The 26,337-nt window shown below is 40.4% G+C and overlaps 1 long non-coding RNA gene across 2 annotated transcripts; it reads right to left on the reverse strand.

Moving 5' to 3' along the window:
- On the reverse strand, window positions 1-25,765 carry LOC137638234 (uncharacterized). Of its 2 annotated transcripts, XR_011043936.1 has the most exons (4): window positions 25,669-25,751; window positions 22,231-22,372; window positions 5,602-5,721; window positions 1-1,351 (listed from the first exon to the last, which is right to left on the reverse strand). It is a non-coding gene; the product is annotated as an uncharacterized lncRNA (long non-coding RNA). The 2 variants fall into 2 exon arrangements; XR_011043935.1 differs by lacking the exon at window positions 22,231-22,372 and having other exon boundaries at window positions 25,669-25,765.
- Window positions 25,766-26,337: the final 572 nt, after the last annotated feature.

Raw genomic sequence — 26,337 nt, forward strand, 5'->3', positions numbered from 1 at the left:
CCTATATTCGAAATTATGCAAAAAAAATTCAGTGACAGTTGCTAATAACTAGATGACAATCTCAAAATACAAGATATAAGATAGCATATACTATAGACATAGATGAAATGATACACAGTTAGAATAATTAGTCTCAGGTTATATTCACATCCAATTAATGTACTATATTTTAATGTATGAATAGTAGAATTAATTTTAATCTAACGCTAGAAAAGAATAAAGTTAATCCCCCTTCAGTCCCACGTTTAGATAACTTGTTTACAGTACTTTACTGACACAATTCTAAAATGATATGTTAAAGAGGTCCAAAGGAAATTGACATTCGATTTAAAATCTAGTCAATGGAAACTGAAAAGCATTAGCAGCAAATTTCCTTTCTCATTTACATTTTCTGGCCTAAATTATTCGCTAATGTTAAATTTCCTCATTAAAAAAAACATTTACAATACATAAAACAATACATTTGACATTACCTAAAATAATTCCTGTTAATTTAAGAGGTAATAGGAATCCATTATCATTCAGTATTTTTCGTATTCGCAAATTAGGTTACAGGTATATAAATGAATGATTATGGTTGTTTATCAAATAATAATTAGAAAAGTGCTATCTGAATTTTTTTTCAAAAAATCAATAAAGCTCAAAACGTTCTGTGCCTAATTTTCAATATAAGATTTTAGGTGGTTGTTAGAATTTACAGTACTTGGAATTTTTTTTATTTTTTCTATATAATTAGAAAATTAATTAGAAATAGAATTAAAAACTAATTAAATTAACTTTATATGAGCTGACTTTGTAAAAACTAATGGCAAATGAAATACTTGCTACTAAACTGAATAAAAGTTAATATCTTAAATAATTAAGTTCACAGCTTACAGAAAAAACGACACTTCGATAAACTTAGAATTAATCTGGTAATATCATTATTGAAAAAATTAATTTTTTATTTACTGTAACCTTACTCCTTTCTATCTTCAGTTAGTCATTGTTATTGAACTTACGAGATATAAATGGAGTGACTAAGATAACACCACCTCCCAAAATCTGGTCAATTGTACATTTCAAGATATTTGTAATACTGTAATATTATTTCTCATAAGGGTCTTTTTATACTTGAGAAACATTTGACAATAGAATGATCACTTCATGCGAGACTACTTGATGTTCCTTTTGAAATCAGAAGCTAATAAAATTGATATCTTGTCTTCGTTGGAAACTTTCTGATTTTTTTTTCTGCAGTAATTCCGAGATTATCCTCTATCGATGTTCATCATTAGTGTATATTTGCAGTTTAATTTTCTATTTTAAGCAGGAGGCTAGAATAATTTCCTTCTCTTCTGGCAATTTTAGTCTGAAAAATAAATAAAAGATGTTAATTGTACAGAAATATGTCTTACTCATTGAATATTTTAATACGCACTTCAATATCGATATCACTGTTTTTAGTCAAATATTCTGCATGATGAATTACATTACAAAGAATACAAAATATTCTGATGTATTAAAATTAAATAGTGAAAATAATGCCAAACTACACATATCCATGACATTTAAATCAAATTTTTCATACAAAAGTATATCTTGAAAAGTGGAAAAGCATTACCTCCTAAATCCTATTTCACTACAATAATCTAATGATTAGCCTCATGTAATCCAATGACAAACAGGAACTCCAGTAATCCTTCGATTAATCCCTGCAATTTTATTCAAAGGATACTCAATAAACCAAAGTTCTCTGAATAAAATATTCTACCTTACACCACAGTGGATACCAGGTCACACACAAGCCTAGTCATAGAAAAAATCATCGAAAAATATAAAAATTCTGAGTAAAAATAGATTTATTGCCACACTAATAGTGTCAGGTGTAGAATATTTCTTAGTATACAAGAGTATAGTAATGTGCAAAACAGTAATTAATGTGGTGTTCTCACTCTCCTAAAAGACATGTAACTTTCTAAATTTATCTAGTAAGTTTATCATTTTCGTAATTGAAATGACATACTAAATTTGTAGTGCATATTGTATGGATCCTCCATAAACTAACTCCAAGTATCCTATCACAATCATTAATTCATCTTAGTGGTTTTTCTGGTTAGCTTTCAATTAATGAACCAGCTTATTCTACCCAATTTCACCGTCTTACTTTTCCTGCCTTGGAATATGGAAAAACTTATCATACACACAATGTCTCACTAAACTAGTCTTAATTAGTTAATTTATGGTCTTATTCAACATTTATTTCTTTGACTTACTGGCAGGGCCCATTATCCATATGGCTGACTTAGCTGAAACCAAGAGCAGGGGCCACCAGGGATGAAAGTTTATTTTTAGTGTTAAATGTGAAAACTTATATTTACTACAGTTGTAATATTTTCTTAATAAATTTTACGAGAGATCGTGAAATATGCTGGGGTGAGGGGGTCGCTATGGGGTGTCAAGGGGCTCATAGAAGCTTGAATCCTAGGGGCCCTGCTTACTGGGCATACTTCACCCATGGACTAACCTATCCAACACAAACTGACAACCTGGTTTTATTAGACTCACGTCTTTAACATTATTAAATGTAGAACAACATTATATATGTTTTGCCTATGATTAACAATTTTACCTTAAATCAAGGTAAAATATATCCAAGCTTATCCATTAATTATATGATCCTGCCTTCACCTACCATTAGCTGCCCTATACTGCCTTTGTCCCCTGACATACCTATTATTGTTCAATGAAAATACTAATCTTATTTTACTTCAGCTAACAATGTATTATTGTTCAGGATATTATAGTGTGTTTATATCACCAAATCTTTAACAAAGAGTCGGCATGGCACTCACAATTGGAAGCTCCTAAATTTCAGTGCTCCTTTGTATGAATCTAAACCTCAGGGCTATATACTTTACCTAATGATTTATTAACAAACAATTGTTTGGGTTATGTCATCTACCCAATTACCCTAAGCATTAATAAGAATATCATCATAAATTAGGACTTAATCTTCTGTATTCCACTTGGTAAATGGGCAGTTTATCTTTCACAGACTTGTGTACTGATATCAGGATTATAAAGTGAATTTCTATATAACTCCATCCGTAATATAAAGCATTTAATGAAGTATATGATGTTACATGGGTGTATATACAACCATACTAAATAAATAATGAATTACCTAGAGCATCTAAAGTTATTAAAGACAAGTTAAAATATCAAGAGAAAAATGTGCAGTCTAAAGCAAAATCTAGAATTTTCTTATTGAAAAGTGTACATAATTGTTAACCGATCAGGGAGACTGCAACTTAACACAGAGCTAGCTAGCTCTCTTTAAAATTTGAATTTCTCACTAACAGATTCTGCAATTGGAGATCTTACGTGCTTGCTATGTTTCGTTTTGTAAGAGAATTACTGGCAATCGTATGGAAATAGGTACCCCACACACTCCCATGGGGAGAGAAATTGTAGTCAAACAAACTTCAGTCTTATCAGTAAAACTTACTGGATTTCTAAAACTTCTTTGTTGTTCTCCTGAAATTGCAGCCAGGGCTCTAGCAAAGAAGAGGTAGAGGAGGAAATGATCTGAAGTTTGCCTTCACAGGGTTGCAAAGACCGATGAAGAAACTCACTGGGAAAGACAGAAAAGAGGCAGAAACATGGTTATGTCCCTAGCATCTTACTAATATCACGAAGACATGGAACGAAGGGGGATGGGTGGCATCCTTTCTGATCCCACATGGCAATAACTTCTTTCAATGAATGTACATCGTAGCCTAAGAGTTGACCTTCCCTGAGGATTCGTTATCGTCAAACGGCCATACTAATGAGGGAGACAGCAAACAGTAATACTGTACAACAACAAGAACAAGGAGGAGTCAGTAGGAGGGTCACACAGCTGTCCCAAAGCTACAGTTATAAGATATAAATGAAAAACTGTTGTCTTCATTAAAATACCTTGCACACGATGAATGAATGAATGAATATGAAGTTTTCTGGCATCTTGACATCAAAGGTCATTGACGCCGATATCGTTTATAATAAAAAAGGAAAAGACTATTCAATTAAATCAATAAAAACAAATATGTTATCGAAGTTAAATTGCATTTAGAAGACCTGCTTCTGAAATAAATTTTAAAAATGCCACTAGCATTGTACGATACATCATGTCCAAGTATTTTGGCAAGGATGAACCTGCCATCCTCACCTCGAGCCTTAAACAGATATCCAATTCTTTCGCTACTATAAGTGGGGAATTCAGTCAACAAATGCCTCACTGTCAGGGGTATTAAACAGCCGTCACAAAATAGTTGGTGTTGGCCAGCCACAAAAAACGTGTGTCGCCCGAGTGTGACCAATGCGGTGGTGACAAAAGGTGGTCTCCCACTTTCGGGGTATCCTATTATACCTCCAAGGGGATATTACACACTTATTTCTCTCCTCTTATTTTCAATTAAACTATCCTAATAATCAATTAGTATAAATAATATGCTTAATTGTGGGTAAAAAATCATTACAGGGTATGGAATATCTTCTAGGTAGTAACTCTGCTGCGGCATTCTTTTCCAGTGAATCGGCCTCCTCTTTTCCAGACACACCTACATGTGCTAGAACCCAACAAAATTGAACTGTTATACCTCTCAGCCCACATATAAAAAGCCATTCTAAAATCTTTAAAACTAAAGGGTTACTGGAATTAAAAACTTCTAAAGCTTGAAGGACACTCCTTGCATCACTAAAAAATGGTAAAATTACCACCTTACATCAATGCTATTTTCTCAGCAGTGGTTAGTATGCCATAAAGTTCGGCAATAAATATGGAGGATATTAGAGGAAGTGCACCTCTTCATTTAAAAGAACTACTATATACTTCAAATCCAATGACAGAATCAGATTTGGAGCCATCAGTACACAGTATTTAAAAGTCAATTCCCTAAGTTCTTCCACATGTTCCATAAAAAGACACCTGGCTTTTAATTTAGTCATGTTATTTATTATACCAATAAAATATCTACATAAAAGATATCTCTGGTAATTTCTGAGTACATGTTTGTATAACCTGATGATTGAAGTCGCTTCTCGGTGGGCTGGCAAGTGGACGGAGGTTCCACTGCCACACTTCAGTAACTGATTACACCCTATAAATTCTGACAGCTGAGTTCCAACCAGGCTGAAATTACTCTTATTAAAGAACGATGGTTAGTATTTGTGTAGAAACAAACACTGGGAATTCAACACTTTCATAATAAAATTTTCAATTAAATCTCTACTAATACCTTCTAACAAGAGCACTTAACACATTTGACACCCTCATTTGATAAAATATATTCGTCCAACTTACAATCGTCAATGCAATACAAGAAGCCAATCTTACTGCAACCTACTAAAACGTAAATTCTACACTGAATGACTAATTACAAATAAAATTATTTAAGTTAAATCCTACTCAATCCATATATCTATTTGTCCCAATGCAACCTATTGACAATTTATAATCATCATAATTCATAAAAGGGCTAACCCAATTAACATTTACTTAAAAGTCAATCTACTAACAAGTCGACGTTTTTATAATGCTATTAAAATATTATGCACAATGCTCTTTATCAGCCTTACTTTTATAATTCCAGTTACTGCTATTTATTGGTTGTTACAAATTCCAATCTCTCATTGACGAACAGGAAAATCATAGACCTCCCATTTTCAGTCTCCCATATCTCATCACTCAATATGAACCTGAAATAAAAGAAAATTTGTGAAAACATTTCAAAAACTCGCTAACCATTTTGTATAATCATTTAATGAAACTGAGCATGACTTTCTTGCTTTTATAGTTATCTAAAATGACCTTTCAAAATATATTACCCATTCACTGGTAGGCTATTAATGAATTGACTTATCTATAAAAATCTAGTTTAAAAAATATCCTAATTTACCCTTTGACAGATATTTTTCAATGAACAATAATATATAATCATGTAACTCCTATTCTTTGTAGGCAAATATCTACAGATCAAATTATTCTTGATAAAAACATTTAAAAAAAAAGCCTGTGTATCTACCACCCATGATACCCATCATTAAGAATAGCACACTGATAAATATAGCTCTTAGAGCTGAACGAAGGGATATCTCCGTCAGTAGGGTACAGCAACTTACAGATACGGGGCACTGAAGTTCAGACAAAAGAGAAGGGCCTGGCCACTTCGTGACGCTAGGAACCTAATCAAAGAGCTATCAGATAAGGATATCAATATGATTAAGACCACCACTGAGTATTCCGCAGAATTTAGGAAGGTTTGGAAGGTAGACATATTCCAAATTTTACGGAAAGGAGTGAGTGCTTAGACCCTTTTCTTTTTTTTTTCTGCCAGAAAGGACTGGGTGCTTGGACATTTCCTTTTTTTTTCTGCCTTAATGGTGTTATGATCATTTCCTCCTTCCTGCCTTTATGGAGTGGGTGTTTGAACCATTTCCTACTTCCTGCATGTCAGTAATATCTGAAATACTAGACTCATGCCCTAGCTGATCAAATCTAGGGGAAACAGTCAAAGGGTTAGCTCAACTTCTTTCTTGAGGTGGTGAGTGGATTCCAAGAGAAGCATATTTCTTACCTATATCAGCCCTATGGCAATGGATCAGTGTGGGACTGGAAATTCATCAGAAACCTGTGTAACATCCATGGCTACCAAAACAGGATCTTTCTCTGCTTTTAGAGCTACAAGGGTACCCACGGTTGGATAAGCTCCATTACTCCCTTCTGGCAGAGGCAAGTGGCTTTCTAAAGGCAAGGACCTTCCTCATATGGGTCAGCCTGAATGGGAGGCAGGGAAAATGTTTAAAATGTGGGGATACCATAAAAACAAGTGCATCATACCATATACAAATGACATATAAGCATAAATCCCATCAATACCTGCTAGAAAAATTCATAACTCAAGTGTGCCATGGAAAACTGAGTGGGATGCATTATGTCTAATGTCATACCCACCTAACCTAGTCTAAGGTACTAGTTAGTTGTCATTGATTGGAGACTTCACCCTTTGTAACTTTCCAGTTTGTTGGTGATGCTATATCACTTACAAAACCTTAAAACGAGGTTATGTACATCACATACTAATTAAATGTCATTATAATTAGATTGCACTCCCGTTAAAGCACTCATTACAGACGTGACGGCTAGTAAGTAAATGAATAAGATCTTTATATATATTTTTCTCCCCACAAGCACTTTCTACAAATACATAGGCATTAAAGTAACATTAAAATTTCGGTATTTTCCCACCCAACAATTTTTCATAAAAAACCAAAGGCATCCTTTTCTGATTACCACCACCCAGCACAATTCCCAACAGTAAGGGCGGAACCCCAGGTGGGAATCGAGGTTTTGAGTTGGATCAAATTAAACTAACAAATTATAGAATATAACAGTAGAAACCAATAAAACAATAGAAACTCAACAGATACAAACGTTTCTTCATACAAAAATAAGAGGACTAATTGCCACAGCTAACACCAGTACTGTTTTCTTTCAGATAGACTTCTCAATCTTTAATATGGTCTGATTTCAAAAGGGACAAACACACAAGAACACCAGCTAACAAACTTCCACCCTTAACCTGACCTAAAAGCTGCATCCTTACTTATTGGGGTGTGGGCTTTACCCACTCACCCTTAGACAGCCATATCCTTAGCTCACACTAAATGGTTAAAGTTCAAAATAGCACTTATCAACAAATGTATGATTCTAGTAGGGTCTGTCTAACTTGACCGACACAGCCATTATTGTTGATCTCTACGTAAAGAGCACAACTAGGAACATTTTGGACAGTTTTTATTTCTGACGGAGGTACTGGCTGCATATTAAAGCAAGAATTGAATTTGAAATATGACAAATTCGTAGATACTTTTGTATTTTTCCTAACTATACAAAACTTAGCTATCTAATAGAGCCATTACTTTCGGCATAGCTGAAATGACGAGCCATTAAAATTTAAAGAGGATTTACTACCCACACCGCTAGTTAGCGGGGGTAGGGGAGGGTAGTTTGCTACCCCGCCCCACCCCTCACACACACCTGTGCTTGAGCTCACTTTGCTTGGAGGTAGGACTTCAAGGGGGATAGGGCTGGTGGGCAAGTTTGATTAAATAGCTAAGGTTTGTATAGTTAGGAAAAATACAAATTATCTACGAATTTGTCATTTGTTCCGTAACTGAAATACAAACCACGCTATTAGGAAGGGTGGACGTCCCAGCCAGTACTGGCTTTTTGGCTTTTCCTGGGGACTCGTTATTTGAGTGTGTCAGCACCCAAGAAATAAGGAGTCCCTCCACCTCGCTAGAGCCTTGCTACGCAAGAACTGCAGCCTACGCAAGCTGTGTGTGTGAAGGTATAATGAAGTGTGACCTATCCTAGGAAGTTGATCTAAAGTTCTTTAGAAGGAAACTTGTAGACTAGGACTTTCCCAATACCACCTCATCAGGGTATGGGGACATGACAGTATTAACTTGATACTAGGAACACAAGGGAACATGATTTACCTGCAGTGGTTTGAGGTCAGCTACGCAGAGAACCCAGGATTCTGCTTTCCCCAAAAGAGGGGATGATGAAGAAAAGAATAAGGGCCAGTCAAACCTTTTCATTCATGCAGACTAAAACTGGGTAACAATGCCCTCAACCTTCTGCTACTTGTCCAATAAGGAGCTTGGGGTTTTAAACCAGCTGTTGTGCAGCCACCACAGGACCGATAGAGAACGTATCGAGCCTCCTGTGGGTCACGTCTTGCAGGTAATGGGCTGTGAAGGTTGTCTGACGCTTCCACAACTCAGCTTGAAGAACCTGCGTCACTGAATAATTTCTTTTGAAGGACAGGGACGTAGCTATGGCCGACATCATGTGCTCTAGGGCGACGTGACAGAGGAGGATCTGGATTCAAGGCCAGATGAATCACCCTACGAATCCATTCCGAGATGGTGTTCTTGGTGACCCTCCTCTTAGTCCTCCCTGTGCTGACGAATAATACTGGCACATGAGGATGGACTGCAGCATAGTAAGAGATGGTCTGGGTCATCTGTTACAGAACAGAGACTAGAAATCCGGAAGGAGTCGAACCGAGGATCCGCTACCCAAGGATTCTGAGTCTTAGCAATAAACTCAGGGACAAAGTTGAACGTTACCTCCCCCCATCCCCTTGAATGGGCGATGTCATACGAGAAACCATGAAGTTCGCTAACACGCTTGGCCGAAGCCAAAGCTAGTAGGAACACCGTCTTCCAGGTTAGGTGGCGATCTGATGCCTGGTGTAATGGTTCATAGGGAGGTCTCTTAAGAGACCTGAGAACTCAACCCACGTTCCATGGAGAAGGTCTCACTTCCGACTGAGGGCAGGTAAGATCATATCTTCGTATGAGTAGGGAAAGTTCCAGCGAGGAAGACATGTCCACTCCTTTGAGCCTGAAGGCTACACTTAAGGTTGAGCGATAGCCTTTCATTGCCGAGACTGAAAGGCGCATTCTTCCTGCAAATATACGAAGAACTCCGTTATCGCTGGAATAGTGGTATCAAGTGGAGAGATACCCCTTCACGACTCCAACCACAGAAAACTCGCCACTTTGGCTGGTAGACCCTGCGGATGACCTACGCAGGTGTTCAGAAATCCTGTACACAACTTGTTGCGACAATCCTCTCTTAGTGAGGAGATACTGGATAGTCTCCAGGCGTGAGGTCGAAGCTACGGCTTTGTGAAAGATGTTGGCATGTGGTAGATTGTGTCGTGGACGGAGCTCTCTCAGTAACTCTGATAGGAGTTGTGGAAGGTCCGGAAACCATTCTGCGTGATGCCATAGCGTAGCTATAAATGGTCCTCGAAAGATCGACAGATATTCTGGGCTTGTTGAGCACCTTCCTCATCAGACAGAATGGGAGAAAGGTGTAAACGTCGACGTTGTCCCACTGTTTTTGGTATGCATCTTGCAAGAGAACCTTGGGGTCTGGGACTGGGGAACAATACAGCGGGAGCCTGAAGTTCAGGGCTGTTGCGAACAGATCCACAGTCGGAGAACCCCACAAAGTCAGGACTTTGTTGGCTACTAGATGATCCAAAGACCACTCGGTACTCACTATCTGAGACGCTCTGCTCAGATTGTCGGCGAGCACATTCCTTTTGCCTGGAATGAAGCATGACGATAGTAGAATCAAGTGGGTTTTGACCCATCTCAGTATCTCTACTGCAAGATGGGATAGCTGCTTCAAAAAGGTACCTCCTTGTTTGTTGATGTAAGCCACTACTGTGGTGTTGTCGCTCATCACCACAGAGTGACCCCCCAGGTATTGTTGGAACTGTTGAAGGGCCAGGAAGACAGCCTTCATCTCTAGGAGATTTATATAGAGGTACTTTTCTGATTCTGACCACAGGCCTGAGGTCGTGTAGTGCAGTACGTGGATCGCTCAACCTTTCTTTGAGGCGTCCGAAAACAGCATCAAATCCGGGGGGGGGGGGAGCAAGAAGATCCACTCCTCTTCGTAGGTTCTCGTCTGTCACCCACCACTGGAGGTCCGTCCGTTCCGCAGGTCCCATAGGGATCAGGACGTCCGGGGAATCGTAATCTTGATTCCACCGGGACTTGAGTCGCCACTGGAGGGATCTCATCCTGAGGCGACCATTGGAACTACACGAGCCAATGATGAAAGGTGACCGAGGAGACGTAACCATGATTGGGCTGAAAGTTCTTCTCATATGAGAAAAGGGCTTGCGACCTTCCTCAGCCTTGCTATCCTGTCGTCTGATGGGAAGGCTTTGTGGAGATTGGTGTCTATAATCATGCCTAGATATACCAGTCTTTGAGTGGGAAGCAGAGAGGACTTCTCGAGATTTACCATAATCCCCAGATCCTGGCAAAGTCTCAGAAGTTTGTCCCGGTGTTGAAGGAGGGATGACACCGAGTCTGCTAGGATCAACCCGTCGTCCAGATAACGGAGGAGACGGATGCCGATCCTGCGTGCCCACGAAGATATTAGGGTGAACACTCTGGTAAAGACCTGTAATGCTGTGGAGAGACATAAACAGCGCCTTGAACTGGTACTCTTTGTTGTCTAGGTTGAATCTTAAGTACTTCCTTGAAGACGGATGGACTGGGAACTGGAAGTATGAGTCCTTTAGATCCAGTGTACATATGAAGTCTTGCGGTCTCACTGCTAGTCTGACCGTGTCTGCAGTCTCCATGCTAAACGGAGTTTGTTTGACAAACTTGTTCAGGGCCGAGAGGTCGATGATTGGTCTCCAGGCTCCAGACGCCTTCTTTACAAGAAAGAGTTGACTGAAGAAGCCTGGAGACCCGCCGAGGACCTCTTGGAGAGCGCCCTTCTTCAACAGGGTTTGGACTTCTGCCCGAAGGGCTTGCTCCCTTGCTGATCCCATGGAAAGGGAGCTCAATGACACTGGATTCGTTGTCAGGGGAGGTAGAGATATTGTGAACGAGATGCGATATCCCTGACCGATTACAGAAATCGTCCAGGAATCGGCCCCGAGTTGCTGCCCCCTGTCTGCGCAACTTTGTAGGCATCTCCCCACTGGTGGACATGCAGGGGGACTGCCAATCCTAGGATTTGCGGCCTCAGCTGCTCCCTCTAGGATTCTTACCTCCTGCAGAAGACTTTTTGCCTTTCCTATTCTTGACAGGAAAGGGCTTAGACACCACTGTCTTCGCTGCTGCCAACGGTTTCGTGGTCTTGGTCGGACGGGACTGCTGGGGTGCTGGAGGCTTATAGGGCTTAGATGTCAAAGCCCTATCAAGGAAGGAGTCTTGTTGGGACTTCCTCCACCTCTCAGCAGCCTGTTCCACATCCTTAGGCTTAAATAGGTTTGTTCCTTCTAAGGAAGAATGCCTGAGGCTATTGATCTCGGGGCTAGGGACCTTCTGGTGGAACCTCTCAGACACCGCATCCCGACGTTTCAGGATGGTGTTCACCCACATGTTCGAGACTTGGTGGGCCAGAAACTTGATCATGCGAGTGCCTGAGAGTAGAAAGTTCTCCACAGCTTTCCTGGTACGTTCCTTGGATAAATCCTCCGAACGTATCAGGATACCTAAGGTCCCTAACCAGATGTCGTGGCTTGCATAGCACACTTCGCAACCTTCTCCTGGTTAAGGATCTCGGTATCGATGCTCGCGTAGGGGCGTGTAATGGTGCTCGAGCGATGAAGAATACCCGGGGTCCCGCGCAGGAGACTGCTGATGCGTGCGGCGTTTGCGAGGGTGCGCAGGAGAATGATGGCGCGTAGGAGCTCGGGCGAGAGACTGTGGGTGGACAGGCGAATGTTTGCTCGCGCGTAGGCGAAAGTTTGCGTGCGCAGGATCAGGGCTTTGAAGTTGAAGCCTGTGCGCGTGGGCGCGCATCTTGTGTGCGCGCGTTAGCATGGTGGCGCGTAACTGCAGGAGAGAATGGGCGGGGGCGCGCGTGCGCGTATCCTCGTGGGCGCGAGTAGGAGACTGCATGTGTCGGAGCGATTTTGAGCTGGAGACAGCTCTTGGCAAGTTGGTGAGCGCTGGTGCGTAGGAGAAGTCACCTTAGACTTCCCAACAGCGCCCAGATCCAAAGATCGTGGGCGCGCAGGAGAGACGATTGCTGTGCGTGGGCACTGGCACGCGGGAGAGCACTGGCACACGGGAGAGCACAGGCACGCAGGAGATTACTGTCGTACAGGAGAGCGCTGGTGCGCAGGAGAGCACTGGCGCGTTGGAGAACGCTGACGCGCAGGAGGTTGCTGGTGCGCAGGAGGTTGCTGGTGCGCAGGAGGTTGATGGCGAGCACACAAGGTGTGTGAGGATCCGTGTCTACCGCCGACATAAAAGGTCCCAAAAGGGCGGTCAGGTAAACCAGGACACGTACGCATGATGATAGAGGCCAACTTCACACACTCTGATAAAGAAAAAGTATAACAGATTAATGGCAGTCAAAGCGAGGGAGAGAGCACAGGTAGGTCTGTTCTCCACTCGAGCCAAAAGTAAAGTGAAGTATTGACCGGTGTGTGAGGGAAGGGGGGGGGGGGTAACAAGCTACCCCTCCCTACCCCCCCCCCCCCCCCCCCGCTAACTAGCAGTGCGGTAGTAAACCCTCATTTAAAATCTAATGGCTCGTCATTCAGCTCCGCCGAAGTAATAACCCATATTAAATAGCGTGGTTTGTATTTGTTACTGAACAAACCCTTATTAAATAACGTGGTTTGTATTTCAGTTACAGAACAAATGTACATTAACCCATCAGGTAAAGAGAACTGGACTTCCAAAATATCCAAGAATTGCTACATATCGTGCAGCCAATAAATCGTGTTGACACGAGAACAGGGAACCGATGGAATCAAATTATTGGAATCGTGATACATGTCTACTGTACGTTCTGGAACTTTCAAAGACGCTGCCCAAAGACAATGAAATAAGCCCCCACTAGACATACAAAAGACAAGATATTAAGGCATTCAAGAAGAAACTGATCAACTATTTGAGCATACAGCGTATATACTAAGATTTCCCTGCAGTATAGGATCTAAAAAGCACCTCTTGAAAGTCAAGGATTTAGAAATCTGAAACTTTCTTTGTTATTAGTTAATTGTAGTAAAATGGCTTCGTCTGCAGTATAATAACATCTCCCCCAATGAGTAACCATGTCTGAACTAAGGCCTTTTCATTTGAAATAAATAAACAAAAAATGGTGAAGCGCATTGTTTAACAAATTTCAAGAAAAAAAAAAAACAATCAAAGTTGTGTTTAAAATATATCTGACTGTGATTGGCCAATTCGAAGTAAAGATCTTAAACACGGGAGAGAAAAGCATTCTGAATTGTCATGTATAAACCAGCCATGAATAAACTAATCATCAACCAAACATCCTGCCAAAAACTAATAGCCAATAGTAATGCATTTAGAGAAGGTATAGCATATCTATTAGGGCACCAGGCTCAGTGAGTGGCTCTACTGGGCATTTAGGTGAAAATTGCCGCAGTGAACTATAGGGTGGAGTTATGTAATCTGGGAACATATGAACGTAACGAGAGCAACCCTGTGGTGGCACTGAAGATAAATTACTTGAAAAAATTCTCTACCTGATGTAATTTGATTAACTTTTTCTCTCTTATTATGTATTTGCACGAATAATGTATTGAGAAGTGTCTGGTTTTTACGTGTTTTACCTGAGAAAAATGTTATTTTGATAATAAAATAAATTTTTGAATATACTTACCCGGTGATTATAATAGCTGCAACTCTGTTGCTCGACAGAAAAACTCTAAGGAAAAATTCGCCAGCGATCGCTACACAGGTAGGGGGTGTACTCAACAGCGCCATCTGTCGTCCAGATACCCAGTACTCATTGTAAACAAAGAACTCAATTTTCTCCTCGGTCCACTGCGTCTCTATTGGGGAGGAAGGGAGGGTCCTTTAATTTATAATCACCGGGTAAGTATATTCAAAAATTTATTTTATTATCAAAATAACATTTTTCAATATTTAACTTAGCCGGTGATTATAATAGCTGATTCACACCCAGGGGGGTGGGTAGAGACCAGCAAAATATGTTTACATCATATGAGCTAAGAATTTTTATTTCATTTTAGAAGTTATCAAAATAACAAAAACAAAATAAATAGGTACCTGGTAAGGAAGTCGACTTGAACAATTACTCTGCCTTTTTAAGTACGTCTTCCTTACGGAGCCTCGCGATCCTCTTAGGATGCTGAGCGACCCCTAGGATCTGAAGTATCAAGGGTTGCAACCCATACAACAGGACCTCATCAAAACCTCTAATCTAGGCGCTTCTCAAATGACTTTGACCACCCTCCAAATCAACCAGGATGCGAAAGGCTTCTTAGCCTTCCGGACAACCCAAAAACAACAATAAAAACATTTCAAGAGAAAGATTAAAAAGGTTATGGAATTAGGGAATTGTAGTGGTTGAGCCCTCACCCACTACTGCACTCGCTGCTACGAATGGTCCCAGAGTGTAGCAGTTCTCGTAAAGAGACTGGACATCCTTAAGATAAAAAGACGCGAACACTGACTTGCTTCTCCAATAGGTTGCGTCCATTATACTTCGCAGAGATCTATTTTGTTTAAAGGCCACGGAAGTTGCGACAGCTCTAACTTCGTGTGTCCTTACCTTCAGCAAAGCTTGGTCTTCCTCATTCAGATGGGAATGAGCTTCTCGTATTAACAGTCTGATAAAATAGGATAAAGCATTCTTTGACATAGGCAAAGATGGTTTCTTAACTGAACACCATAAAGCTTCAGACGGGCCTCGTAAGGTTTAGTTCGTTTTAAATAGAACTTAAGAGCTCTTACAGGGCATAAGACTCTTTCTAGTTCATTTCCAACCATATACGATAAGCTTGAAATATCGAACGATTTTGGCCAAGGTCGAGAAGGCAGCTCGTTTTTGGCTAGAAAACCAAGTTGTAGAGAACATGTAGCCGTTTCAGATGAGAATCCGATGTTCTTGCTGAAGGCATGAATCTCACTGACTCTTTTAGCTGTGGCTAAGCATACCAGGAAAAGTGTCTTTAAGGTGAGATCTTTCAGGGAGGCTGATTGTAGCGGCTCGAACCTGTCTGACATAAGGAATCTTAGTACCACGTCTAAATTCCAACCAGGTGTAACCAAACGACACTCCTTCGTTGGTCTCAAAAGACTTAAGGAGGTCCTGTAGATCTTTATTGTTGGAAAGATCTAAGCCTCTGTGACGGAAGACTGATGCCAACATGCTTCTGTAACCCATGATAGTGGGAGCTGAAAGAGATCGTTCTTTCCTCAGATATAAGAGGAAGTCAGCTATTTGAGTTACAGAGGTACTGGTCGAGGATACGGATACTGACTTGCACCAGTTTCGGAAGATTTCCCACTTCGATTGGTAGACTCTAAGGGTGGATGTTCTCCTTGCTCTAGCAATCGCTCTGGCTGCCTCCTTCGAAAAGCCTCTAGCTCTCGAGAGTCTTTCGATAGTCTGAAGGCAGTCAGACGAAGAGCGTGGAGGCCTTGGTGTACCTTCTTTACGTGTGGCTGACGTAGAAGGTCCACCTTTAGGGGAAGTGTTCTGGGAACGTCTACTAGCCATCGAAGTACCTCGGTGAACCATTCTCTCGCGGGCCAGAGGGGAGCAACTAGCGTCAACCTTGTCCCTTCGTGAGAGGCGAACTTCTGCAGTACCTTGTTGACAATCTTGAACGGAGGGAATGCATATAGATCTAGATGTGACCAATCTAGGAGAAAGGCATCTATATGAACTGCTGCTGGGTCCGGGATTGGTGAGCAAAATATTGGGAGCCTCTTGGTCATCGAGGTTGCGAAGAGATCTATGGTTGGCTGGCCCCAGGTGGCCCAAAGTCTCTTGCATACATCCTTGTGGAGGGTCCATTCTGTTGGAATTATTTGTCCCTTCCGACTGAGACAATCTGCCATGACATTCAAGTTGCCTTGGATGAACCTCGTTACTAGTGATATGTTTAGACCTTTTGACCAGGTGAGGAGGTCCCTTGCGATCTCGTACAACGTCAGAGAGTAGGTCCCTCCTTGCTTGGAGATGTACGCCAAAGCCGTGGTGTTGTCCGAGTTCACCTCCACCACTTTGCCTTGAAGGAGAGACCTGAAGCTTTTCAAGGCCAGATGTACTGCCAGTAGCTCCTTGCAGTTGATATGCATTGTCCTTTGACTCGAGTTCCATATTCCCGAGCATTCCCGACCGTCTAATGTCGCACCCCAGCCTACGTCCGATGCGTCCGAGAAGAGAACGTGGTTGGGAGTCTGAACAGCCAGGGGAAGACCCTCTCTTAGGATGATATTGTCCTTTCACCAAGTCAGACAAGACTATCTTTTCGGAAACCGGGATCGAGACCGCTTCTAGCGTCTTGTCCTTTTTCCAGTGAAAAGCTAGATGGTATTGAAGAGGACGGAGGTGTAGTCTTCCTAGTGACACAAATTGTTCCACGGATGACAGCGTCCCTACCAGACTCATCCACAGCCTGACTGAGCAGCGTTCCTTCTTCAGCATCTTCTGGATGGATAGCAGGGTTTGATCTATTCTGGGGGCTGATCGTCTTGTTGTTCAGCAACGTCCTCATCAGAGGGTTCCTCATCCGAAAACTGATGAGGAAACAGCAACGGAGTGGGCAACGTCTGGCTCGCTGAGTCCGGTCGCACTGGTGTATGTGTGACGGAGCCGGACGCAATATCATGGAACTGCTGCACAGTCTGTGATCTGTCAACAACCATGGGTGCGCGAGGAAGCACAGCGTCAACCCGAGACTGTCTAGACCGTCTGGGTTGTGCAGTCAACACCCTACCGGGTTGCTGAGGTTGACGCACTGCGTCAAAACAAGTCACCTCTGCTGGTTGTTGAACGTCCTGAACGTCAACAACCACCTCCGAGCGTCGCTTAACGTCAACGTGCGGCTGGCAACCCACACTGGGTCGCATCGGTGGAGGAACCACCTCAACTGGCAGACGCGAGTAGGTTACCTCAGCGTCAACAGGGCGCACAACCGACTGGTTGGAAGGTTGTTGGCCAGAAGGTTCGGTAGCAACCTTCTCCGCATTAAAGTCCTCTATCAAGGACGCAAGCTTGGACTGCATGTCTTGCAGCAAAGCCCATTTAGGGTCTACGGGAGCAGGTGTGGCAACAGACGGGGTTAGCGACTGAGGCGGTACCGTTTACCATCCCTGAAAGCCTTGTTATGCGTGACATAATTGTACAGCAAAACTTCAAAGGCTCGAAAACAGCTGTGAAGTTGACCTGTAAACAACTTGGAGCGTCTCCTGGCTAGGCGCCAGGGAGAGTCTACAAGAATTGAGAAGTCTATCTGGGCAGAGGCATGAACCCCCAAGCCGAGAACTTCTCTCGTGTCATATCAGACTCTCGCTCTATAAACCAGTTTAAAAGAAGGGAAAGCAAAGGCTGTATCCCCCAAACTCCTCCTGGTGAAAAACCAGTCGCCTAGCCAACGTAACGCTCTCTAGGAGAGCGAGAGAGCACTAGCTTAAAAACAACGGCTTCGAAGTAGCTAGGCCTAGTGTAAGCTCTGACGTTTAGGCGAACGAGGAGCAGCAGTTACCAAAAAGATCCGGACAAAGATCCTTAAAAAAAAATCATCATGATTTAATTAAAGTCCATAGGAGGCTAAGCAGCTTTAGGCTCCTCTCCATCTGACAGAGTCCTCAAGGGAATATCAGTAGGAGGGAGAACAGCAACTTCCTCATCTACAGGAACCTTGTCCGATAAAAGCTGAGTCTCAAGCAAGGGAGAGACCTACCGTGGTGGCAATGCTTTACAAGCAGAGTCCACACTCACTGGTGCATTAGTAGCAGACCAGAACGCAACATCATGTAACTGCTTGACAGTCTGTGAACTGTCAACAACTGAACTGTCAACCACAACAGGTGCATGAGGACGCACAGCGTCCACTCGAGACTGCTTTGACTGCCTAGACTGAGCAGTCAAAACAACTCTAGAATGCGGAGGTTGACGCACAGCGTCAAAACAAGTCAACTCCGATTGTTAGTGAACGTCTTGAACGTCAACAGGAGCATCAGCAAGTGGCCTAACGTCCAAATGCAGCTGAAAAACCACACGAGACCGCATCGAGTGTGGTTCTAAACAACCTGACTGACGTGACTAAGCTACGCCAACGTCAACAGTAAGCACAAAGGAACGTTAGGTTGGCTGAAAGCCAGGATATCGATGAGATAAACGGCTAGACTCAACGGACTAATCGGTAGAATAGTCTAAATGGTTGTGGTAAGAGACGAGGGTAACGTCTGTGACCGCAACACTTTGCCTACAAAAAAATACTCTCGGAGTTTGTGTTACGCTTTTGTTAGGCGGCGAGCAGTTATCCGATGACTGCATAGGGTCAGAGCTGTCCTAATGGTTGTAACCAGGACGCTGGACCTGTCCTGAAAGGACTGACTTTCGCTTAAGGGCTTTGAAACCTTGTGACAGGTTTCTTATGCGAAAAGCCTTCGGATGACGGGGAGAAACAACGTCTCTCTCGTCTTATGGTAGGGGAGATCTTGGTAAGATACACCCGATACCATAGAGGGAAAAACGTCTGTTCGTTGGTCAAGGCCTCTCGAACCCATAAGTCGTTTGACATTACTTCTCCCCTGGGCTTGGGAGCATGTAAGAGGTCCCGGACTAGGTGAACGACAGGCACGAACAGACGAACCCTCGGACGCAACACTAACACTTTGCGCCTCGGACGCAACACTGTAACACTTTGCGCATATCACTTTATCACTTCGATTTTCTGTTTTGCACTTATTTCTACCTGAAACACGCAATTCTACCCTTCATTAAAAGGTATTAATGCGAAATCAGTCGTATAATGCAAGCTCATTAATACCAGCAAAAAACAGAAAACATATTTTAAGATAAAAAAATCAGTGGCTTGGAAAGAGACTAAACACTAGTTCATATAACTACGTTTTCAATCTCTCACCGCACATAGCCTGGGGACGAGAATAAAAACCTAAAAACGTTTTATCCTTCCTCCCCGTACAGCGACTAGGGACGCGAGTAACACGAGAACAACGTTACCCGCTTGAACGGGACGTTTTCTCTCCTCTCTCTCCCTCCGTCTCTATCTCTCTCTCTCTTTCTCTCTTGATTTCGCACCTAAGAGAAGAGCCCAATTATATTTCGTCAAAAAAAAAACGTTATTTGACTAAAGGAAAAAACTGAAAGGTTTATCAAATAAAAAGTTCCTTTAAATTAGAATTTAAAACATTTAAGCTAAGAAAGAATGAACAAAACGTCAGAATCGATTTACTCTTACTGCAAAGTGAAACCGTGATACACTCTCTCTCTATCGTAACGATAGAGCGCATGTTGAACGTCCTGAACGTCAACAACTGCGTAGCATAAAAAAACTAAACGTTAGTTCATCTTTGAAAACAGTACGAAGACTATCAAAAGAAATTCTTTCATAAAATATTACATTTAAAAAGTTTTAAATCCTTAGCTCTTCGTTGATTAACTTCGGTTTCCAAGTTAGGACCGCCTACTCTCAGGAAAGGTCTATATAAACAAAACATTAAAATTTATTTTTATATGTTTATAATAAATGGAAAGTTAATCGAAGAGGCCTAATAAAGGCGGAGAGATATAAAATATATAGAGGAAAATCTATAACGTGATAAGATAATTACTAAAAGCCTAAACACACTTCCGTCTAAGGGAAGGGTCGGCCATTTAAAAGTGAAAGAAAGTCCATACTCTCTTTGTCACCATAATTAAATCTATCCAAAACGAGTTCAAGATTTAAGATGAAGATAAAACACCTGCATAGCGAAAGCTCAAAACTAGAATAAAGTACTTCACCAATTAGTTGTGAAAAAACTCCAGTTTAGCAACAGCGAGTAAGAGCGTCTTGTCGATAGCTCGACAGAGAGAAAATTGAGTTCTTTGTTTACATTGAGTACTGGGTATCTGGACGACAGATGGCGCTGTTGAGTACACCCCCTACCTGTGTAGCGATCGCTGGCGAATTTTTCTGTCGAGCAACAGAGTTGCAGCTATTATAATCACCGGCTAAGTTAAATATTGAAAAATATAAATTACACCAAAAGAGAAAGCTGGTAGTCTACCGAGATCGAACCGACTAATAGGTCTTAAACCCGTAATAGGCTCGATTATTTACCACCGATTTCTAATGCCCGGAAAAGAGAGTTTCCACGTGTTGCTTTTTATGCAAGTTATTAATCTCTTGCCTCTTTACATTCATGAGCAAAATATGCTCAAATAGTCAGCAATCTACACTTCTCATAACAAATGCAGTTATTACATTATATTTAACTTTTACAGTCTACAGTTACCAAGTATTATGTTGTGCAAGTATTTTAGTTGTGCCTTGAGTAAAGTTTTGACCAGCCAAGGTGTATAATATTGCAGAACTTGAAATAAAATAATATTCTGATTACTGTTTGAGTTATGTTTTGAACTAGCGTCGTGCAGTAGGTCAAGTTTGGATATCCATCCATAATTTGGTTTTATCTTCAGCATTGTACCGTATGTCAAGTTGATATATATCCTCAAATTGCTTCTATCTACAGCATTGTAAATAACTTTTGGTAGGGGTGGTGTCTTAGTCTAGCTAGGTAAGGATGTAGCATCTTAGGTTGGGTTAAGGTTAGTTAACATTACTGGGTAGGGAAAGTCGGTATATCTTGTGTATAATCATACGAGTTGTCCCCATTTTTGCTTCATGTAACAGGAAGCACCATGTAATGTTTTGAAAGGGTTGCCTTAAATATGTTGGGACCAAGATTTATTCATTTATTTGCAGTACTGGGTATATAGAATTGCAGGATAGGTTATGCAAGTTATGTCAGGCTGAACCTAACTAACCTTACTCAATTTGCATTATTTTAGGCTTTACTCGGTGGGAAGAGTTCAGGTTAGCTAGGCCAGGATTTGGTGCCAATGACAGGGTAGCCCTATTGCTCTCGGTGTATTCATACACATTGTCCATTATTTTGCAATACTACATAATGAACAATAATGTTTCATGTGATTATGATGAAATTTATGAAATTTTCCCTTTTTAAATTAGTGCACTGCATTCAACATGAGTTCAATCCTGCTGTAAAATCCAGATTTCCCACCCAAATCCTCCATAATCTGGGAGCTGTGATGCAGACGATTTTTGGGTGGTTTAGGCCGTGCGAAACATAATGCCTATTCTATTTTTTTTTTTTTTTTAAGGATCTAATAGACTAAACAGATTGACTTTAGCTTAAACCTACATGTAGCACTTAGGACCGCATTATCTCATTTGAAAAATAAATGGTAAAATCCGTTTCAAACTTTGATATCCGATATAAAAGTATATATTTTCTAGAGTGAATATAGTTTTCCATGAATTCTACCTAAAGTGGGAAGCTTGGACTATGGGTGTGCGTAAACAGGACAAAACATTATTTAACACTTCCGAAATTTATAAAAGGCTACATAACATAACAAAACCACCTAACCTAACATAGTAGTTCCAGGTCACGGACCTATCCCCCGAACTCCACTTCCCAGGTCACAGACCTAGCCAGGGACAAGCCTCCCAGATCCCCCTTTTCTGGTCACAAACCTTCCCAGGTCTAGGACCTAGCCAGGGGCAAGACCCCGGACTCCCCTTCTCAGGTCACAAATTGCAAGTAAATCACAATAAAATCCTTACATTATGTTAAAGTAAATCACAAATAAATCCTTACCAGAATCACACTTGAGACACAACACTTTTAGGTAGCACCGAATGTTCACTCAAAACCTTTTTACTACTTCTGGAGTTCCATGGTAATGTCCATAAAAGCGGCCAATAATGTCAAGATATGAAGAGTAACAACCATTGCACCTCTGCAATGGAATTGATGAGTCAACTGTGTTTTTAGGGCATAAATTCCAAAATTGTAATTACAGTAATTGGATAATCTTGAACCAAAACAACCAATCAGGTTTCAGCATTTTTACTGTAGACCTACCCATATATCATAACCAAAACACAAACGAAGATTAGACATTTTTACCCACAATGCATTATCATCAGTATACAAACTAACATGACACCGTTTAAGAATAATACTTAACGGCAAATATAGAGTGCTTTCAATGACGTCACTGGGAATCGCCGGCGGCCATGCTGGAGGGCATACAAAGCGAAAACATGGCGGCTGCTACAGCGAATATGGACAATGAGAGCGACTTTGTCAAACAATTGTCGGGTGATGATAAGCGTTTTTACAAGCAGAAACTCAATCTAATTGATGGCCTAGATCCATGCCAGATGCAGAATTCATTCAGTCAAAATATTGAGGATTTTCCCAGTATTTCATACATTGATATGGTGAACTACTTGGTACTGTTGGCCAACCCAGAACATGAGTGGGCATACATTTCCATTGAATAATCTGCTTCCAGAATTTGTTGTTTTTCCCTTTAATGCTTTTAAGTCCAAAATTAGATAAACACTGGGCCGATGAAGAGAGTGTTTATAATTATAATGTTAATATTGATCATTTAGCCTAACCTTGTGTATTATAATTTTTTATTGTCAAAATGTATGTAAAAGTTTTGCATTATTATGTCAAATCTTTATCGGTTCATGCCTAACCATTGTGTTTGTGTTTGGTTACAAATGCTATAATTTCTTATATACATATAAACATATGATGGACAAACTCTATTGTAATGCTCTTGGATGATCGTTTTGCCTCCTTGCAATTAAATGCGCAAGTTTAATTATTTTTTCGATGTTTCATATATAAGCTGAAGACCCCTTCGGATTAAACCAGCTTTCAGATATTATTATTATTACTTATAATCAATGTTTATTCATCACATAGGCCTGTATGTCTGCACAATTTAATACACAAATTAAAATAAATATAAATATACACTTAATTATATATAGGCATGAGCACCTTGGCGAAAGAGACCTAGGTAAGTAGCCTTTGTTAATATAGCCAATATGGGCGCTTTTAATTTTTGTTTTGTAAATCTGAGATGCCACTTTTGATGTTTAAAAATTGAGATGCCCCCTCCCCCACACACACTACACACTGAACTGACGATGATACTTTTGAAGTCACCCATGCGATCGGATATAGCATGTTTACACAGGAATAATGATACTTTTAGGGCCTAGCCGAGACTGACCTGATATGAAATAATCAGAACAGATACGTGCTTAGGGTAGTGAGGATTCACGTAGATCAGCCCGTGATATTCTGGTCAACCACAAGTCACGTCTGCACTTGGATAATTCTTCTGTATCTTTGTCCTGATTCTGAATAACTGCCGGTATGCGGTAGAAACTCTTGTCATCTCTTCGTCCTCGATTCCCACAGCCAACAATAGCGCAAAAACTGGGCATTGTGTGAATGTGAATGTGATGAAATGGCTAAATATTCAACAGCTCAACCATAGCTATTCACTGAACGCGTCTTTGTATGCCCTTCAAGATGGCGGACCGGAAGTTTGATGACGTGTATTGAAAGGACTCTATTTCGGTTACCCTTAATTTGCCGAAGATTTGAGTAGGTTTTTCGTACAAATCTCAAAAATGTTTGATAAGTAAAGAAATAACAGACCCGAACTTGGTTGAAACTGTAACAACAAAAAGGGTAATATAGAACACTACGCTCTCCATTTACTCCAATATAATGTAATCCTGCAGTTCTCACCTTCTTGCACAGTAATTAGGGGGTTATCTAAATTCTGGGAAAGCAATAATTAGCAAGATATGTTGAAGAGGGGAGAAGGGGTTATAACAAGAAAATAGCTCGGTTTCCTCACTAAACGACATGGAACTGACGTCAACATAGCCAACCAAACAGATCGTGATGCCAGCGTACATAAACAGAAGTTCGTGATGACAGCGTACATTTGACTTAATGTATATTCAAAATATACTTAATCAAGAATTGTGATTACTCAAAAGTGTCACTATTTGTAAATTGCATATTTTAAAGACACTTTTAAGTAATTAATTAATTTTTAATTAAGTATATTTTTAATATACAGTAAATCAAATGTACGCTGGCATCACGAACTTCTATTTATGCACACTGGCATCACGAATCCTGTTTAGTTGACTTTGTTGACATGTCAGTTCCAAGTCGTTTAGTGAGGAAACCGAGCTATTTTCTTTTTATAACCCCTTCCCCCCTCTTCAACATATTTTGCTAATTATTGCTTTCCTAGAATTTAAATAACCCCCTAATTACTGTGCAAGAAGGTGAGAACTGCAGGATTACATTATATTGAAGTAAATGGCGAGCGTGGTGTTCTATACTATTACCATAAAGAAACATAGCAACTACAAATATTTGACGACCTTCAATTTAATTGGGTCTCGGTTAGAAATAAATATATATATATATATATATATATATATATATATATATATATATATATATATATATATGTAATTTGGAGCCTTTGGATATTAGCAGCCAGTTCTTCCAGCGAGCATAAAATATGGACACCAACCAACCTAAACTCACCCGGCCCTCCACCCTACCCTACAAGACATGTCCTTACCTACTTTCCTAACGGGTGGGGGGCTAACGTCCCGTTGCTTATTCAGCCGTCATCATACATACAGGTGGCCGCTTTCATACATAAAACCCTATAATTTTACATATTTCTAATAGCTGAGCGTCATATGAAAGAAAAAATGTAAATTAATAATATTCAAATATATTATTAGAGTTCAATTGACATGATCTATAACTTAGAAAAAATAATGTATTAATAGCCAGTATATTATTTTTATACTTATAGGTACCTTATGATGAACCGAAGTGTGGTCAAAATACTCCAGTACCCTTGCAGTCATAATTTCGGTTTCTAATTCGAAAATGAAACAATTTCACATAGAACGAACTGATAAATCCTTTAAATACGTCTTGAAATAGTTTCAAAAGCTCTTTGGTCTATTATGATCAATAATCATTATACACTAAGACTTGCAACCGCACGGAAAATAAGATTTGGACTTATTTAGTTATGCCATTGCCAAAATATCTTGGCCTATGACTGCCGGCTCTAAATCAACATTTCAACCTACAATGAATCAACCTTTTAATTGAAAATAACTCTGAAGATACTTAAATACACCCCAACTGTTTTTCTAAATTAACGCTACCAACCTTTGGAAAACGTGGACCGTTTAAATTGCAGAAAATGTCGGAAACAAGAAGAGATAGTCTCGTTTTCTGTCTTCCTCCATCTATAACAGGGAGTGTAATGACATACCCGACTGCGGAACAATACATTTCCCAGGATTGTTGGAACGTGTAAACATTATATTTTCTTATTTATCCATTCTTTAAGCATGTCTTTCTTTTCAATGTCATGAATTTAACGATAGAACAAATATTACTTTAAATGCACACATAATTCCGCTGGCTATACGATCAGAGGGTAAATATATCATGAACTACTTTTCCGACATTTTCTTCCAGACTTTTTAAAATATTTAAGCAAGGAAAAAAATTCCTGTACATACCCATACAGAATGCACCCATTCATATGTCCTCATACATATGCAAATCACACTCGCACACACACACACACACACACACACACACACATATATATATATATATATATATATATATATATATATATATATATATATATATATATATATATATATATATATATATATACTTCGATAAATAAGTTTTTACCTCTCCATTTCCATTTCATACCTAATTTACATTTAGGCCTACATTGACACTTTATTAGAAGTGAAGATCATATGCACAAACTTAGAGATTTACCAGTAACTCATTCATTTGATGCAATGAGTGAAT

Source organism: Palaemon carinicauda, chromosome 3 (genome assembly GCF_036898095.1).
Source record: "Palaemon carinicauda isolate YSFRI2023 chromosome 3, ASM3689809v2, whole genome shotgun sequence".
Lineage (NCBI taxonomy): Eukaryota > Metazoa > Arthropoda > Malacostraca > Decapoda > Palaemonidae > Palaemon > Palaemon carinicauda.